The 9,316-nt window shown below is 50.1% G+C and overlaps 1 long non-coding RNA gene across 1 annotated transcript; it reads right to left on the bottom strand.

The window, feature by feature from the left end:
* Positions 1 to 630: 630 nt before the first annotated feature.
* On the bottom strand, positions 631 to 7,935 carry LOC113609628 (uncharacterized). The gene is made up of 3 exons (XR_003428738.1): positions 7,053 to 7,935; positions 2,920 to 3,046; positions 631 to 1,398 (listed from the first exon to the last, which is right to left on the bottom strand). It is a non-coding gene; the product is annotated as an uncharacterized LOC113609628 (long non-coding RNA).
* Positions 7,936 to 9,316: the final 1,381 nt, after the last annotated feature.

Here is a 9,316-nt window from a genome sequence, read left to right as displayed (position 1 = left end):
TCTCCACCCCGTGTTGTTACACTTGACCTTCATGATCGTTGGTCACTGTCAGATGACACTGCATTTCACACATCAAAGACAAAACTGACCAGATAACGCATCATTGTTTTATGTGCCACTAAGAAAGAAAACATTGACAACTGAATTACAATGCAACAGTGAGACTCCATCGATTATGTGACACAACCAGATTCAAGAGATATTAACATGTGAAAAGGGTGCACCTTAGAATCAGTGCAGTTCAGTGTTCTTCCCACTTTACAGATTTTATTTTCTAGATTCAGGGGTCTGGTTCACCTTGATTCCAAGGTCTGGTCTGTTCACACACGCACTGCTGGCCAGAGGACAAGCCTGGGATGTAACCTCAGCCCCCTGGTGACCGTCTCCAGTCTGGTCCAGGATGGGGACACGCACTGCCTCCATCTCCCTTCGAGGATGGATCTGCCGCCCAGTGTGGGACCTTTGGTCAGCAGACAGGCCCCCACTTCTTTAACATGACTCCCCAAGCTCATTAAAGAACAGACGAATGAGCTGTATAAATAACAACAATTTAACACTGTGCGTCCTCATTCCTACTGTGAAGCAGTGGCCTGGACTCAATGGGAGAACTGAGATGCGCTGAAGTGAGTTGTTTGAAAAATTCCGCAGTCTGGCAGGGAAGTGAAACCACAGGTGGTAGCAGGCCTGGGACCTGAACACCTGCCCTTGGCTCAAGGAATTTCAATGATGCTTCGACATTTCCACTGAATGTTGGCATGAACCCTGAGGTTCTTCTACAAGAAGGATGGATAACCTATGGCAGAATCTATAGATACAAGCTGCACCTGGATGACTATGATGCTTCCAATAAAAGTCTTTTTAACCTGAATTATCTGGGACATCTACCCTGCTTTCCCTTTCTCAGTCTATGCTGCTTTCGTGAATCCTTGGACATAAATCCACATTTGCATCTAAGCCTTCTGTTTGTTTTCTTCTGCCCGTTGGAAGGAAGACAAAGTAGGGGACATTTAATAACCTGCTTCCACCCTCTGGTTCCATGATATTAATCTGACCACACAGGATCCTTAGTGCTTCACCATCACAAAGACTCAGTTTCATACATGAATGAATCGATGTCAAATGGGAGGGGGGGCACGTGTTTTCCTGACACCTCTTAAATGCGTTCTTATTTCATATTGATACAGATCAGGGGCCGTGGGTCATGCTGACAAGCTCGTGAACTACCTGCTACTCACCAGCAATACAAGGTCCTGTTTTCCTGATGGAGCAGTTGATGTTGATTGCAGAGGATGTCCGTGAACTTGAAATTGTTTTGATTGTTGTTTACCCGCCAGGGACCTTGAGCTTGAGACCTTCCTACTCCACACAGAGGTGCAGATGACACACATGGTGGGAGTACTGTCGAGAGACATAAATTAGAGCAACTAGAGTGAGATGGAGAAAGAGAAGGATGCGTTACTAATTGGGGCATCATTACAGGGCTTTCGAGAAGCTAAGAGAGATACAGCATCAACATCGAAACCCCAGAAGTGGCAGGCAGAAGTGACCACATCTGGAGCCAGAGGCCATGAACATAACTGACAGGCTTTATGACCCTGGGGGGGGGGCAAAATCACTCGGACGTGACAATATGCTAAAGTGGGCGTTTCATTGTTTTCCAGAAGCTGCAGATGATGACTTCAGGGATCCTTTAAGGAGGATAACTGATTACCCGACAAAGAACTTGTAGCATTTCCTCTTTACAGTGGAAGAGAGAAAAAGTAACAACTCAGCTCTTTCAAGCCGAAAAGGAGCATTTTTCAGAAAAAACATTGCAAAATTTATAACAATGGGAGCCGGAGGAAACACAAATACATCTCGCCTCTTGACAAATGAGATTTAATTAAGAGACTCTTCATGCTAGAAAACAAAGTCTTGCCTGTGCCACGAAGGGAAAAGCGACAGGCTGAGGGGGAGGGTGTCGCTGACAAACAGCCCTGCCTCGGCCCGTTAATTATTCATAAACGTCCTTGTGATGGAATTCCACTGCTTCACCTATTTTTAGTTAATTCTCTATTTTTTTACTCCAAATGCTACTTGTGCTAATTGATGAAATAGTTAATCCAGACCACAATAAGCACAGATGAAACAGAGAGGCTTGGGTTTATCCGCTCGAGGACTTTTAATAATTTTACACTTTGCAGGGATGTAAAGCATGGGCACTGAAGGTATTTGCACAGAGATGCACCTGTGTCTCCCCGCTCCCCACGCAGACCTGCAGTTTACTGGGATCTAAATCTCCCGGCCAGCTGGTGCTCGCCAGCCTACACTCCCAAAGCTGGGGGCTTCCATTCTGACCCTTTCGCCGGTCCCCCCAACCATGGTCCCTGTGATTCCAGGTGGTCCTGAGACTTCTCCTCAAAGCCCTGCGTCAGGCTCAGTCCCAGAACAAGATACATTGCTGACTGACTCTGAGATCCCTGCTGGCCACGCCAGAGCTCCTTTCTGCATATTTCCTGACCATCTCTCTGATTTTCTCCTGAGTTGTGACCAAGGTCCTAAAACTGAGGTCTGCCATCCCACCCAGGTTCTGAGCTATGAAGCAGGCTGTGGTGGGGAATGAGGTGGAAAAGAACAGCCCTAGACAAGGAGAACTTCCCGTTACAACTGGAAACATCCGAAGAGGCAAATATGACCCCAGTCACACCCCTGCTTCAAACCTTCCAGAAGCTGCCCACAGCCCTTAGGATGGAGCCCAAACTCCCAGGCCCCTGCCCCTCACCAGTCCCACCTCCCACCACTCACCTCTGTGTTCACTGGGTCCCGGCCTTGGACATACCAGGCTCCCAGCACCTCGGGGCCTTTGCACATGCTGTTCCCTCCTCCTGGAATGTTTCCCCACCCCCACCCCAATTCCTCACCTAGTTACCTGCAGCTCACCTGTCATGTCTCAGATGAAATGTCACCTCCTTGAGGGATTCTTTTGTGTCTGTCATTATCCCCGCATCCTGGCCCAGGGACCAGGTCAGTTCCCCCGAAGCTCCTCTCATGACACCACAATGTGTTTCTTTCCCCGCAAAGACCACATGTAATGACATGAGGTCTTTATTATCTGAGGACAATTGAAACAGATAAAAAGCCATTTGAGACAAATCCAATTAAATTGGGTAGCAAAGCTTCACAGCAAATATTTTGTGATTTAACAAACAGGTACCTGGGACTTACTTTCGGCATGTGCTGTTCTCAGTACCCTACACATATTAAATTGCTCAGTCCTCCGTACCATGGATACTGTTACTATTACCTCCATTTTACAGATAAGAGCACTTAGGCACAAGAAGGTTGCCCAGCTAGTAACTGGCACTGTCAGAGTTCCTGCTCTCAACCACCTCTTCCAAACTAAAGGCTTCTCCTAGAATAAATGAAACTAAATTCTGCTCCTCAACGTCTGTCTGCTAAGCAACCCACGGCCTTGTTCCAGGACATATATTCAGTCCGTACACGGATGTGCCTTGAGGGCTCACTATGCATCAGGAGCTGTCCCGGGTGCTGAAATGATTTACCTCAGGAGCAATCAGACGCTAAGCTGTTCAAAGATCTCAGACCTATGACTCTAGTTGAATTCACCTATCAATCGAGAAAAGGCGGTGCTAGTTTTTAATAAATAGGCCTGTCCTCTGAGGGCCAAGCACACACAAAAAACGGACGAGAGTGAAGAGTCAGTACCTCACTCCAGTTCAAGCAACAGATCCCAACCCATGCCGTGTCGTCACCGTGGCAGAGAAGCAGGTGGGGGTGGGGCTCCTCTGGTCACCTGCCCCCCAAGCTGTCGGTGGCAGTGCGCCCTAAGTGTCACGTTCCCAGGGAGCACCATGTAACCGCACCTGAGCCAGCAGGGAGACTGACCACACACCCCACCAGCTCCCTGGACTGTTCACCCCACCCCAAAAGCCAAACCTCTTCTGGACCCCAGTCTAGCCAGTGGTCAGTCACTCCACCCAGTCCAGGACTATGATGGGGGGAGGGGAGGACCGGAGCCACTCAAGACGACATAACCTCAGAAAGGAGCTTCAAAAACACAGTCGGCGGACTTCCCTCGTGGTACAGTCGTTACAAATCCGTCTGCCAATGCAGGGGACACAGGTTCGAGCCCTGGTCCGGGAAGATCCCACATGCCACGGAGCAACTAAGCCCGTGAGCCACAACTACTGAGCCTGCACTCTAGAGCCTGTGAGCCACAACTATTGAGCCCACGTGCCACAACTACTAAGCCTGCGTGCCTAGAGCCCGTGCTCGGCAACAAGAGAAGCCACCGCAATGAGAAGCTCACGCACCGCAAGGAAGAGTAGCCCCCGCTCGCTGCAACTAGAGAAAGCCCGTGCTCAGCAACGAAGAACCAGAGCAGCCAAGATTAAATAAATAAATTTATTTAAAAAAACACACACAGTCGGACCCACCGCCTTGTGAAGCTTCAATAGCCCGCAAACCGGCTCTGCCTGCTCAGTCTGCTTTCACACACGGCGTCCGTCTCCTCCCCGTACTGTTGTCGCCTGGATCTCAAGAGACACCAGCCACCAGGAGGTGTGGACAGAGGGGTCAGATCTGCCACATCGGACGATTTGATTAAGATCCTCCTTGTTCTACTTTCCACAGATTTTTTCATGTCACACCTGACATGTCATATGCCCTGAATGAATATTTTCCTGACGGAATGACAGAAACTTTGGTTTGCAAAGGTGCTGCTGGATTTTGACCTTGGAGTGAGAATCACCTCACATGCTTTCAATAATCAAGAGATCTTTCGTTTTAATTCACTCATCAAAGATATGTTTTCTTTCTGAGATGTTGATTTGGTCCCTCTCTGTTTCTTTGTCCATGTGGGAAGCAGACAGCAAATTGCGTGAATGTGAAGTCGATAGCAGAGCTGCCATGATTGGCTAATTTGTTTCTTTCTCTCCCAGAGCGCAATCAGGGAGTGTCTTCACGGGAGGCTGGTTAGGGGAGCGTGTCCTTTCCTTCTGCAGCTGCAGGTGGCCTGGAGCGGGGGCGGGGCCGGGGGAAAGGCGGAGCATATCCCCACCGTTCACCCCAAATAGAAACATCCTAATTCTCACACGCCGGCCACTACATTGTAATACAGTAGAAAGCAGAAACTGCGTGAGTCCTAACAGCTTAGGAGCTTTTCAAATGAAGGAGGAAGCCCCTTAGTTTCTGCTCATGGAGCTTTGAGTCCCATGCAGCACTGGGCAGGGGTCCGGAAGCCACCCAAACCAGACCCATCGCCCATCCATGGGCTCACCCCGGCAGGCCACGTCCCCACTGGCTTCCTTTCCTGCTGTGAAGCGAAGGGGAGGAGCTACCTGATCACAAACGGTGTATCAAGCCCAGGAGACGAGACCGGCTTTCCCAGACTCACCCTTGGGGGCCAAGGTTCAGCCTAGGTGAGAGGTCCGGGTGCCTCCACTGATGTTCCAGCCCAAAGGACTCAACCCTTCCTGCTACAAAGATTTCTTTGAAAAACAGATAAACTGCAGTCGGAATTTAAAAATCTCTGTGTTCAGGTTCGCTTTTGATCCTTCCTCCTTATGACCAGTTGGTTTAATTACACTCCTTCACTGGCACCTTTATCTGAGATGATGGGTTTTTACTAGGAAACAGGCTTCTGACTTCTCTACGTCTTGATTCTCTGGTCTTTTAAAGGTTGTCATTGGAGTTACATAAATAATGTAGGAGGAATGAACTAACAGGAGAGGCTGCTCAGACGTTGGATTAACAAACTCCCGCCTTTAGTGCTTCACTCCCTCCCTCTTTTCCTCATTAGCTCTTTCTCTTGAATAAGAGAGAGAATTGTTCTTCAAATCTGTCTAGATGTTATCCTTGGGAGGTTAAAAAAAAAAACTGGCCAGTTCCTCATGTCGTAGCGTCAGCCTGAGCCTGGGACACGGGGGCTGCAGTCCAGCCGCCCACCGTCCTGACCACAATTCCAACCGTTCTGAATTTTTTCTTTTTGGTATGTTTTATTTTCTTTCTCCCAACTTATTTTGTTTTAATGTCAAACCCATAGAAAAGTTTAGAGTAATACAGTGAATATTCACATAATCTTCACCTAGATTCACCAGCTGGCAATACCAGGCCACGTGTGGGTCATCTCTCTCCGTGGGCATTATAGTATGTGTATGCGTGTGTGTGTGTGTGTGTGTGTGTGTGTGTGTGTGTGTGTGTGTGTGCAGTTTTCCTTTTCTGGCTAAATGATTTGAGACAATGGTGCAGAGATCATATTTCATTTCTAAACACTGCAGTGTGTATCTCCTACGGAAAGAGACATTTTCTTACATGATATCAATACCATTTTCACACTCAAGACAGTTAATGTTGACACAGTAATATAATCTGACAGTCCAAATTTAGTGGGTTTTTTTTCATTTCGGATCACGCACTGCATTTGGTTGTCACGATTCTTTCATTCTCTTTAATGTGGAACAGTGTGCCATCATTTGGTCTCGTATAATGTTGACTTTTTTGAAGATTCCAGACAGTCGCTTTGTACCATGAATGCAGGAAGTGCTCAGAGATGATGGGAACAGGTCAGAAGCTATGACAAAAGGCTTCCCCTGGACAATGTAAAACTATTTGAGCATAAAAAAATGTATGGAAATGGATAGGAACACACTGAATATTTTTCTAAAAATCTATGAGTTCACAGTGATTGAGGCCAGGGACAATTCTTTCTGAATAATGCCAGCTGATATGCGTAAGGAATGATAGAATTAGAAAAACGTAATAATTGACTCAGGTGCAGACCATCAGTGGGCACCAAAAACATTGGGGGAAACCATTTTGGGGAACACAAGATCCCCAAGTATCACCCTGTATGTTACTTAGCGATTACAAAGGGGAAAAGGATCCTTTACAACAGAGACATCTGGTGAACACCACCTTAACCAAGGACTCAAACCTGACATCCCAATGACAGATGAGCGGACATTATGAGGCTCCCTCCCTGAGATGAGCTGGGCACAGCCTCCCTCTGCAGAAATCCCGGCCTTCATCTATCGGGAAACAGTCACACTCACCCATTCTGTGGGACGTCCTACAGGCCAGTGGGCCGGCTCCTGTCTGACCTCGCCTGGGCAGTCAACAGACACTCCCTGCTTTGAGCTCTGCCTCGTGCCAGGCCCTGCGCTGGTGCTGGAGATGCAGAGATGGAACCTTGTCCTTCAAGGATGGAGACGATGCTCAGGAGTCCGTGTCCGCAGGGCCTCAGGCATTTGGATGACCTTGAAATGATTTCTAGATGACTGCAACTTCTCCGCCAAAAGGAAAAAGGAAAAATACATATAGTTGTTGTTTTCTTCTCCGGATCAAACCAGACGGGCTGGTTTCAGAATCATCTGTCACTAGAGAGGCGCACTCAGGAGCAATCTGTGGGCCCTTGGTCACCCCATCAAGCGAGACGGCTGGGGTAGCTGGGACCGTTACCATCACGGCTGCCATCAGGATCTGTGGCTGTGACATCATCACAGGGCATCAGCCAGGCACCCGCTGGAACAGGAGCTTCTATCAGCGGGTCCGAGCCCCTCTGCAGCGCCGCTGCTGTTGACAAGCAGACTTGGCCACAGATGGCAGCAGCCTCAGAACCAGCCGCGAAAGCAACGGGAGGAAGGTCTGCAAAATGACAGAGTCAGATCATCCGGTCTAGAACCGGGGATGTTTAAGGGTTCTCAATCTCCTGCGCTACAGCCTAAGAGGCAGATCTCTGAGCCTTCACTCATTCCTTCTGCACATATGTCAGGAGGACCAACTATGTGCCAGGCACAGCCGAGGTCCCTGGAGATGCAGCAGAGAACAGATAAAGACCCAGGCTTCGGGAGCTCGTGATCTACAGAGGGAGACAGTCAACAACGAGTGACAGCCCAGGACAGTGAGCACAGCACACAGCGGTGCTGCATACCCCCTCGTTCCTCACCATTTTTGCCCCGTGGTGGCTTCTTACTGCCCCTGAGCCTCTCCCTCTGAGGCCTCCAGCTGCAGGGGCCCGCGTGGCTGGGAGCTGACATCCTGGGAAGCAGCCTCCTGTGAACGCAGAAGGCAGCTGGTGCAGCATTCCCCGGCTGAGCCACCCTCAGCGCATCCCCTCTGGGGCCTGTTCCAATCCGTCTACCAGGGCAGCCAGTAGGACTGAGCCTGGCGTCCCATGGTGGTCACCTGCTCAGGACCCCAGCAGGGTCAGTGTGATAACCCTCCTTCCGTCTCCCTTCCCCGGTCTCCTGCCAGAGCTCCCTGGGATCGCCTCCTGATACTGCTGATGACACCCAGTCTCAGGGTCAGCTTCTGGAAGAATCCAGCTTTAAGTCATATGGAAAGCATAAAGCAGTCAGGAGGCAGTGAGTGTCCTGTGAAAAATGGAGCTGAGAGGGGGCAGAGGTGGTCCTGGAGGGAGGGGCTGTGGTTGTATAGAGAGCAGGTGGAAGGCGACATTGGAGCAAGGCAGGTGGGCATCTGGGGGACGAGCGGGGAGTGCAGAGCAAATGTGGACCCTGCGGCTCCTCCTGGGAAGAGCAGGAAGCCTGTGCAACAGGAGCAGAGTGAGCATGGAAGACAAGTAGGAGAGAGACTGGGACGGAGGGAGCCAGAGTGAGGCGGGCCTCGTCCAGCGTGGAAAGGGCTTCGGCACGGAGTGGGGTGGGGAGATGGCAGGCCCCGTGCAGGGGACTGGGGTGACCTGATGTCCCTCTAACAGGTTCGCTCTGATCAAAGGTGGAGAACAGACTGCAGGGGGCGAGGGCCAAGCAGGGACACCAGGGAGGACTCTGTTACGACAATCCCCAAAGAGATGACGGTCAGGGATCTAGGGGGCAGGGAGCAGGGCAGGTGGGCCAAGTGGACGGATTCTGATCCATGTGGACGGCAGGGTGGACGTGTGAGCAGAGAAAGCATCTGGCGGGCGTGAGAGGGGGAGAGGAGCTGAAGTGAGCCGGAGCGCCCCCAGGAAGGGGAAAGCCGTCACCCCGGAGCTGGGGACCGCATGGGGTATGAGGGAACCCGACGACTGTTAGAGACGGGGAGGGATCCAGAGCAAAGCTAGCATGTGAACGTGGCCAAGAGAGGAGAGGTCTGGTCCCACGTAGAAATAACTATTTTAAACTAAGAATACCAGGCTATTCCTGATGTCTCAGACAAATCAGATCACATCACAACCCCCTGAATATGACAAATTATATTTTTGTCAACCTGGAACCCCTCCAACTGAGGAAACATGTGAGCTTCCCAATGAAAACGGAGAACCAGATGGAGATGGTGTAATTAGAGCTGAACCACAGTCATTCCCCACTACATC

The sequence above is a fragment of the Aethalodelphis obliquidens genome, unplaced genomic scaffold (genome assembly GCF_003676395.1).
Source record: "Aethalodelphis obliquidens isolate GAN/ISIS:26980383/991018 unplaced genomic scaffold, ASM367639v1 scaffold57, whole genome shotgun sequence".
NCBI classification, from domain to species: domain Eukaryota; kingdom Metazoa; phylum Chordata; class Mammalia; order Artiodactyla; family Delphinidae; genus Aethalodelphis; species Aethalodelphis obliquidens.
The sequence above is the reverse complement of the archived record's forward strand: the minus strand, read 5'-3'. Positions and strand labels throughout refer to the sequence as shown.